Genomic DNA, 9,904 nt, shown 5'->3' with positions numbered 1-9,904 from the left:
TTGGTTTACTGTAGTGTCAGTTACCTATCTACTGCCAGATGAAAGCGTTAATTTTGTGTATGCTCCGAAATTCTACCAAATGAGAAAGTCAGTAACATGTACACACATTGTAACTTAGTACTTCTGTAAATTTCTGGCGATGCATACTGTGTGAAATGTATTAATTTTCGCACTCTATCGCTCTCCTAACATGTGATTCGTGCTAAACGTATCCATCACGGCTTTTCTATATCGACGTATACATTGTGAGCCGCATAAGCTGTAACACGCCTTTTGTTTTGCGAACGGTTCGCGATGTCGAAATGACGTTTTAGGCAAATTTAGTACGGAGAGGGATAGGGAAAGTTGGTACAAAGTTAACAGTCGTAACTCGTGTATCAAATGAGATATTCAAGCAAGAAAGATGTATCTGTTCGTTTATAAATCAAACTTTTTTATTCTTTCTGCGCTATTACCATTTAATTGGCATGTGTGCTCTGCCTTTTATTCTAAGGGCATCTTCAGTAAATATTTAGCTATTTTTTTCTCAGTCTCCCAGTTTTCACGTTTTTCTAATGTAATAGGTTAAGAAACGCACTAGTACATCACATAATAAAAATCGACACTTATCCCTGTCGAAATTTTCGGTTTGCTTCTTTTTTCACACTTTGTTTTGTGTGTACTGTATGACGTTAGAAACTGCACAAATGATGTGGAAATCACTACAGATTGGTAACACAGGGACTGAGACAACTGTAGCAGGAGTGCATGAAATGTCTTCGCAGTTGCGAACATCGACAGCCATCATCTGTATAATGGAATGAAGACAGTAAAAATTGGTCTCTCACCGGGACTCAGACCCGGAATTCTTGTTTATTACGAGGGGTGGTCTTATCATTAGCCTATTCGAACACTACTCACGGCTAGATGCAAACTTCCGCATGTCATCAACCATGCGTCTACACCCTATACTCATATATCTGTTATGTATATTCCCGTACAGGGTAGACATTTTATTTGTAAGTCATTTGCGGATAAATACGATACTTCAGTGCCTATATTATTTCGAATTATGATGCAAAGTCCTTTCGGACATGATTTTCATCGTCACTCGTAATTAATCAGGTACTCCAGTACCTCACTTGCGGGCGTGAGACGCCAAATAAACAGCTGTTTATTACTTGGCATCAGACGCCTTGTTAAACAAAACGTTATTCTAGTAAATACCATCACATTTCTCATGTTACCGACCTTCAGACGTCTAGTGACCCCAAAATGTCATCAAATATGAGTCGAATTTTTTGAAGCGAAACGGATGTGCAACTCTTAAGCTATGTTGACGAAGGTGGAACCGCAGAAATATCGAGCCAGGCAAAAAGTAACAAACAAATTCACGGAAGAGATCTACAGTATAACATAAAAGGAGAAACTCATAAGGCAGTTAAACGTTAAGACTGCAGCAAGAAAAATGAGCTACTTTATGAAAGAGTAACTAACAATGCTTGCTTCAATATCTTTCTTGATACATGAGCTACGATTATCAACGGTGTAACAAAATACATGCACGGGATATGTACATACTTGCTGTGGAAAATATCGTCCCCAGAAAACTTATTAGTGTTATTATTACTCATTTTTGATGAAACCGGTTCTAGGCGCTGCAATCCGGAACCGCGGGACTGCTATGGTCGCAGGTTTGAATCCTGCCTCGGGCATGGATGTGTGTGATGTCCTTAGGTTGGTTAGGTTTAAGTAGTTCTAAGTTCTAGGGGACTGATGGCCTAAGATGTTAAGCCCCATAGTGCTCAGAGCCATTTGAACCATTTTTTTTACGGAACGACATACCTGTACATCTTGTAACTGCGATCGAGTTCCTAAAAATACTAGAACAGTAACATGGCGCATGTTAATGTTGACACTGAAACGTTTCGCAAGATTATCTGACGGTTATGCCTGAATTGGCTATTGAGATGTAAACACCTATAGCCTATACGCTGCAATCTGAACTAGAGCCCCATTCTGCGATGCTTACAACAGTCCAATAGCGCATGCATCCCCTCGCGCTAGCCCTAAATTTTAGCACATTATTCAGATACGTCATTGCGAAACGTTAAAGGCTTAACAAATTCACTGCATTCTTCTTCTCATGAGCTCTGCAATTACTTTCAAAAAAAGTTCATTGTTCCAAGAAAAACACTTGCTTTAATAACTCTGTTGCACAAGAGCGAATAGATCATGTTCACTAGACATTTTTGCTTTCCTTGCTCCTTCTACCACCTCTCTAAATACGAAATACCTTTTTTTCAAGACCCCATTAATAGCGAGAATAACATGGGTAGAGCTATACGATAATAGGAGCAAAACCTTTCAAGTGAACAATAGTCTGGTGCTCGACTTCTTTCGTGAATGAATCGCGTTTCCTTCACGTTCCTCCAACGAATCTAAACCTGGCACCTGTTTTCCGTACAACTAATTTTATGTCGTCAGTCTGGACGGTTATTCTAAGGTACTTTTCGGTCGTCACTGTTTTCACGATTTTTTGGCAAGAATGTAATAGAACAGGGCAGGATCTCCTCGTTTATTTATGGGTGACAGATTACATTTGTTTATCTTGGGGGTAAAATGCCAGTCACTGCGCCAATGATCGATCCTCCGCAGACCTTCCAGTGTTTCGCCACAATCATCTAGCGTTACAGACTTCCTAAGGACAACACCACTAACCACGAATTGCCACACCTAGTTTACGGCGCTATCCACTACATCATTAATAATCATTACAAATAGTAACGGGCATGTGACATTCCCTTGGCGTACCCTTTGAATTACCTTCACATCTGCATCACACGAAACTACTTCTGGGCACCTTAGCAAGCTCAGCTGATGTAATTACGTGTAATGAGGTGATCGGTTGCAATGACTGTACGGTAACCAAAGTGTTGCACTATGCAATGTCCTGTCGGATGCTTTTGGCGTTCGTCTTCAACGTTTGTAACACCACTGGTGTGAGGAGTTACAGTCCACATTAAAATGGGAGCCGAGACACGACCTGAATATTTTAGGTATGGAGATTCATAGGACAGGTGAAAGTATTATCAACAGACCCTTGTGTCGTTTGGCAGTTCAAAATACTACATAGGCAAAAAGTTTATTTGCGTGGCCATCCTCCGCAGCAAGCATAGAAATACTTGTTTTGTAAATAAACAAAACATTTACAAGAGAAGTACTACATAGAGAATCCGATTTCCAGTTGCTCCACACCTACTTCCTCAGTGAAAGAACTGGAGCAAAGTGCACTCAGCTACAGCAGGACTCCCAAGCAACTAATTCAAGTAAGATTAGTTGCCCAGGTTCAAAATCGGACATTACTGATTGGAACAGACATTCACACCCCCTGTTTTTACCCGACTGTTTCATATGTTGGACAAAATGTGACGTGATAGTTTGTTTAATTTAGTGCATACACAATAGAGTTAAATGGCAGAAACACACTCCAATCAATTCGATCCTAGGTAATAAAGTGGCAGCAATATAAAGAAAAATCCGTGCAGTTACGCGCTTTGAATCTCTGGAGAAATACTAAGAACGTTTTCTTTCACCATGACACCTTCCGTAGGTGTCGGCAGAAAGTTAAGAGCGCTTCTTCCGAAACTGGTTGTTGTTGTTGTTGTTGTTGTCGTCGTCGTCATCGTCGTCGTCTTCAGTCTGAAGAAGGATAGATGCAGCTCCCCACACTTGACTTTCTTCCCATCTCGGTTTAGTGAGTCTTCGTTAGTTAACGCGATCTACGCATCTGATCTTCAGCATTTTCTGCAAAACCGCTAATTCTACTCTGTTCTTGTCTGAACTATCGGTGTCCACGTTCTACTTCCGTACAAAGCTTCATTCCGTGCAGATATCTTCAGAAAAAACTTCCTTTCATTTACATTAAATTCGATGTTGATGAAGTTCTCTTCTTCAGAAACGCTTTTCACGCTATAGTCAGTCTGCAATTTATATCTTCTCTACTTTGGTCATTTCGCGTTATTTTCTTGTTCAAACAGCAAAACTCTTCGGCTGCTTGTATTGCCTGAATTCCTAATCTAGTTTCCTCAGCATCGACTACTTTGATTTGGCTTACTTTTGTTCTACTTTCGTTGATATTCTTCTTCCCAAGAGACCATCAATTCCATTCACCTGTTCTGCCAAGTCCTCTACCGGCTCTGAAGTAATTACATTGTCATCGGCAAACACCCAACTTCCTTACGTCATCTCCCTGAGCTTTAATTCCCTTCCCAGATTTCCTCTTGGTTTTCTTTACTGCTTCCTCAGTCTACAGATTAAACGACGTCGGGATACGCTACAACACAGTCTCCTCAACAACCGCATCTGTTTTGTTTGTTTTGTTTGGTTTATTGTTCTTCTATTTATAACTTTCGTGTGGGAATGTATTGTAATGTGAGTATTCTTTCAACTGAACAGTGCAAGTAGTGTGCTTATGTAAATTCTATCTGATGATGTGAGTAAACAAATTTTGTGACTGTATTCCAATTAACGTTTACCAAAATGATTAGAAAACCTAAAACAGTATACTAAACAAGCTATCATGTGGAACTGTACTGCGCAGTATAACGAACAGTGCTATAATGCGTGATGTCACAGTAGGTTCCTTGCAAATCAGACACAAGAATATAAGAGAGTAAGAATTGTGCATAAAATTACAAGCTGAACGTTGAAATAATATATTCTCAGGATGCTTCTATTGAAATGCAGATTAACGTATCGAAACTGAGTAAGTAAAATTCCGAACACTGAATGACACAGTTACACACATGCAACACAGAACCACACCAGAATGAGAACGTCTCACTAACGAAATGAGATCTGAACTAGACTTTAACTGAGCCTAAGTTGATGATAATTTTTGAGATACAGTACTTGAACGTAAATTATGTTATTGTGCGTTAACAGTGAAGTCAGACTGTTCCTGACAGACTTTCGCGAGTACCTTGTAGCAACGGAAACTCGGCACTTCTCGAAAGTGATGCATGTTAACAAACCAGCTAAAGGAAACCTTGCCCACGTGCAATGCAAGGAAAAGCAAATATGCTAAAACGTCATGTTTTTGTTGTAGTATTCAGTCCGAAGACTGGTTTGATGCAGCTCTCCAAGCTACTCTTCCTGTGCAATCTTCTTCATTTCTCAGTAACTACTGCGACCTACATCCTCCTGAATTTGCTGAATGTATTCATTTCTTGGTCTCCATGTACAATTGTTACCGCCATTACTTTCCACCAGTACTAAACTGATGGTCCTCTGATGCCGCAGTATGTGTCCTAAAAATTGATCCCTTCTTCTAGTCCGGTTGTACCACAAATTTCTTCGCTCACCAATTCTATTCAGTACCTCCACCCACGTAATCTTCAGCATTCTCCTGTAGCACCCCATTTCTAGCGCTTCTATTCTCTTCTTGATTAAATCGAGTAACACAGATGACATGTAATACCTCAAATAAAATACTGGTAACTGAACAAAAAATTCGAAGAAATTACTATGCAGCAGGTCCTCGTAGATTTCTTAAAGAATCAGGGGCGGTGGATTACTGGTTATGGTATAAGAGTAGTATATTGATACTACATCATTTGTGGGCCGTTTAATACTAAAGTTCCGCCTACATACATTGCTTTCCGCCTTTCTCTCACTGTATTCTGACAACGTTGGTTGCATATGGTGCTTTTATGCAGCTTTACTCATTGATAACGTAAAAAACGCAAATTTAATGGCATTTGCACGTATTGTTCGACGAAGCGCTGTTCTTTTTTTTTTTTATTTCTTCCCATGCTACGCGTAAATCAGTATAGGTACGGCTTTTCAGAATCCTAGCATCGCAAAGAAACGCATCTCCGTGATATCCAGAACGCCGTAGACAAAGGCATTCATGTTGACGACGTGTTTCGTGACGTCCGGTCGCTTACTGAAGAAGATACGAGATTATCGAGTATGAGCCCAGATTTGTCGCTGGATTCAGCGTCTCCCTTCGAGACAGAATCCAACACGTCGCTGCTAACGGTACGAACTAGACAGATGTCAAAGTAATTTCAGGAGTGCAGCAAGGAAATGTGACAGTATCGTTACTGTTCACAATATACGCTGATGAGCCAAGACATTTTGACCACCTGCTTAACAGATTGTTTTTACGTCTTTGAAACAAAATACATGACTGATTCCGCGTATCAGGCATCTAAGAGTTTGTTAATATGTTTGTGGCGTTATGTGGCTTTAGATGTCTAGGCACAGTTCATGTGATTCGAGTAAATAACAGGCCGTTGATTTGCGTATGAGGTGACGGCGCCCAACAGCGTGCAAGAGGGGTATGCATGGGATTTACATCAGGCGAATTTGGTCGCCGAGACATCGAGTTCACTATAATACCACTCATAGCACTATAGGACGGTTCTGGCTTCGAGACACGGACAATTATACTGCTGAAAGATGACATCGCCGTCGGGGAAGCCACCAATCACGAAGGGATGCAGGTGGTCCTCAGTTGTGATCACGTCTTCGACTACTACCACAGGTCCCGTGCAAGCGCAGCAAAATGTCTCCCACAGCATAATACTGCTCCCAGCAGCCTGCATCCGAAGCGCACTGCACGTTTCGAGTCCCATTTCACCTCGATGATGGCGTTTATGGAGACGACCATCGACCTAGTGTAGCAAAAATGTGATTCAGCAGAAGAGCAGACACGATTCCATTGATCGACGGTCGAATCCCTATGGTCCCGTGCCCACTCAATTCGTAGTTGACGATGTTGTTGGGCCACGTAGTGGTGGTCTGTTGCGGAGCTCCATGCTCAACAATATACGATGAACAGTGTGGTCGGCAAAATTTGTGAGTGTACCAGCACTGTGCTCTTTCGGCAGAAATTCCACGGTTCACTATCTATCCAGCTTTACAGAGCAGAGTAGCCTCCGAAAGCCACGTTCTATGAAGAGTCGTGGACGTCCAATCATTCAGCGCCTGAATGGTTATTTCACTGCCCTTGTAAGTTTGTCCGTAGAGTCTCGATACTGTAGCTCGTGACCAGCAGTCGAGAAACTCGTTCACACGCTCTGCGTAATAAGAATTTCTCAAAGTCGCTTGTATCAAAGGATTTCGCCATTTGCAGCCCATATATTCGCTAGGGTGATCCTCAATCCGTGTCCGCTCCGCTTACATACATTCGGTACCGAGTCAAGTGCCCGCAACGCCACCACGCGGCATCCAACTTCGCGATGGGCACTGGTCATACTGTTTTGGCTTATCAGTGTATATGTACGACATCTAGAGGATAAGGTCGAAAATTTCATAAAGCTGATGGTTCGGTTGTCTATAAGAAAACAGCAATGCGAGAAGGCGGTAGCGAATAGCAAGATTATCTACTCTAGCGTTAAAAGGTTTTTTGCTTTTCGTATTTAATCAAATATAACATCGATGATGATAATTTATGGCAATGTTTGCCGACAAGATAAAGAATGCAACCTTTTAACACTAGATTGCGTACTTACGGCAGTTCTCCTTGGCCGTTATTTTTTTTTTTTTTTTTTTTTTTTTTTTTTGGGACGACTTGGAAAGAGAGAAAAATGAATGAATGATCGACGATGCGTCGGTTCTCGATTGTGTTCAGGAGACGTACAGATTGATTGCGTGAAAATAGTTTCTCAAATGACCTCTTAACCCGGATTGCTTTCACGCAATCGGACTCTTCAATGAAATTACCTAAGGGACCTATTTGAATAATAAAAAAAATGCAAAACAGTGAAATTTTGTAAAAAAAGTTGTCAGATCGGAAACTGAACACATTAATGGTCTCCCAAATACAATCGAGACACCGCGATAAAGAGCGAACCTGTAACAAAGTTCATTTAAACATAAACATTATTTGTGGTTAATTTAAAGAAAAGAATAAGCATAGATTTTCCGTACAGTGAAGCATCAATATATTCTCAAAGAACAAAGGCGTTAAGCTATAAACATTAACAAATTTACAATGAATACAAAACTTACTTTTTTATGTTTTTCTCATACATGGAGCAGTCCAACAATCGCTGCTTTTGTATGTGTGATATTTTGTATAAATTAAATGTCCTGGCGTGCGCGTAAGTATTTTTTATCGTCACAAGGTTTACAAAAGCGTTTTCTTTCTTGATGATAACGTAGTTTTTCACACTAAATGAAATATAGCGTGTAGCGATGCTACACAACACGTCTTAACAAGTCGGCGACCAAACATCAAAGGTAATGAAGTACATGTTAACATATCGGCGACCAGAAGTACAATTAACTATAAAGATTCTAGAATTTTCCTAACAAATGATAAATTGTTCTTTCTTCTGTTTCGCAGCTTCTTGCTATCAAGCGCTGCGGCAATGATTTTAAATATCTGCGCCCAGCGAGTCATAGTGTTTAAAAGTACCTTTTAAACGCTGGCCGCGCGTCTTGGTATAGGCGCACGTTATAAACAGATTTCGTTTCTTTACTCTCGCGTTGTCATGCTTACAAACTACAGCTCGATGGCTGTGCTTTTCTCATATGCAAAATGTCTGAAATCCAATAATGTCACACTACGTATGATCTATTATTCGTGCAGGTATTGGCAGGTGACTCTGAAGGTAAATAAATATATTGTGTTCTTATAAGACGAAATGGATTAACCAATCGGAGCGACCTTAAGTGGAATGATCAGATGAAACAAATTATGGGAAAAGTAGATGCCCGGTTGACATTCGTAAGAAGAATATTAAAACACACTCCGTCGTCAGGCCGCGAGTGGCTTACCGGGAACATCCTCAGGGGAGCATGCGGATAGGTGGGCGTGGGGTCAGCACACCGCTCTCCCGGTCGTTAAGACGGTATTTTTGACCGAAGCCGCTGCTATTCGGTCGAATAGCTCTTCACTTGGCATCACGAGGCTGAGTGCACCCCGAAAAATGGCAACAGCGCATGGAAGCCTGGATGGTGACCCATCCAAGGGCCTACCACGCCCGTCAGCGCTTAACTTCGGTGATCTCACGGGAACCGGTGTAACCACTGCGGCAAGGCCGTTGCCCCACAGGAAGAATATTAAGGAAATTTAATTCATCCACAAATGAAGTGTCTTACAAAACACTTGTGCGACTGGTTGCACAGTGTTGCTGATCAGTTTGGAACCCTTACCTGGTTTGATAGGAGAGTCACAAAATATCCAACGAAGAGTAACACTGTTTTTCGTTACGGGATTGTTTAATAGGTGTGAGAACGTTAAGGAGGTGCTCAACAAAACTGCGATGGCACACGCTGCAAGAAAGGCACTGTGCATCGTGGACAGGTTTACTGTCGAAATGTCGAGAGTGGACGTTGCAAGAAGAGTGAGACAACATACGTCTCGCTAACTGACCAGGCAAGAAAATTAGAGAAACTGGATAATGCACGGATGTCAATCGAAGATGATTCAGCCGATGTGCATTCGTGAATGGAACAGGAAAAGGGGGGAAATGACAGAAGAACCCTCCACCACGCAACGTGAGCTGGCTTGCGGCGTGTAAATGTACACGTAGAACTAGATGTGCGCGTGTCCGTTTTCGTGGTACGAAAAGAAGGTACTCCATCACCGATCTCCATTTCCCTTCTTCTTGCAGACGAAGTGCTAGGAAACATTTAGCTGTGGAGTGGGGCTAACTAGAGAGGGGAGGGGGATGGGGAGTAGGTGCGAAGGGAAAAATGGCGAAGTGGCAGACGGTGCCCGCTGCTAATGCTTCCGCGTTATTAAAACTTTTACACAGGAGTTTTTAAAGGTGAGTGGAGCGCCCTGTTAGAGAATTTTCTCTCCCACGGGGCACATGCAGTTTAAGCACGCTACGGCAGGCGTCTGGCTCTCGCCGAAGTCGTTGCTCAGGTAACAGCGTAATGGTCAACGTGCCACGGTGGGAAA

General features: G+C 41.8%; 1 pseudogene; it reads right to left on the bottom strand.

The window, feature by feature from the left end:
* Positions 1-8,925: 8,925 nt before the first annotated feature.
* Positions 8,926-9,043, bottom strand: LOC126428646 (5S ribosomal RNA; annotated as a pseudogene).
* Positions 9,044-9,904: the final 861 nt, after the last annotated feature.

The sequence above is a fragment of the Schistocerca serialis genome, chromosome 12, assembly GCF_023864345.2.
Source record: "Schistocerca serialis cubense isolate TAMUIC-IGC-003099 chromosome 12, iqSchSeri2.2, whole genome shotgun sequence".
Taxonomy (NCBI): Eukaryota; Metazoa; Arthropoda; class Insecta; order Orthoptera; family Acrididae; genus Schistocerca; species Schistocerca serialis.
Note: the sequence above shows the minus strand (reverse complement) of the source record. Positions and strands in the feature narration are given on the sequence as shown.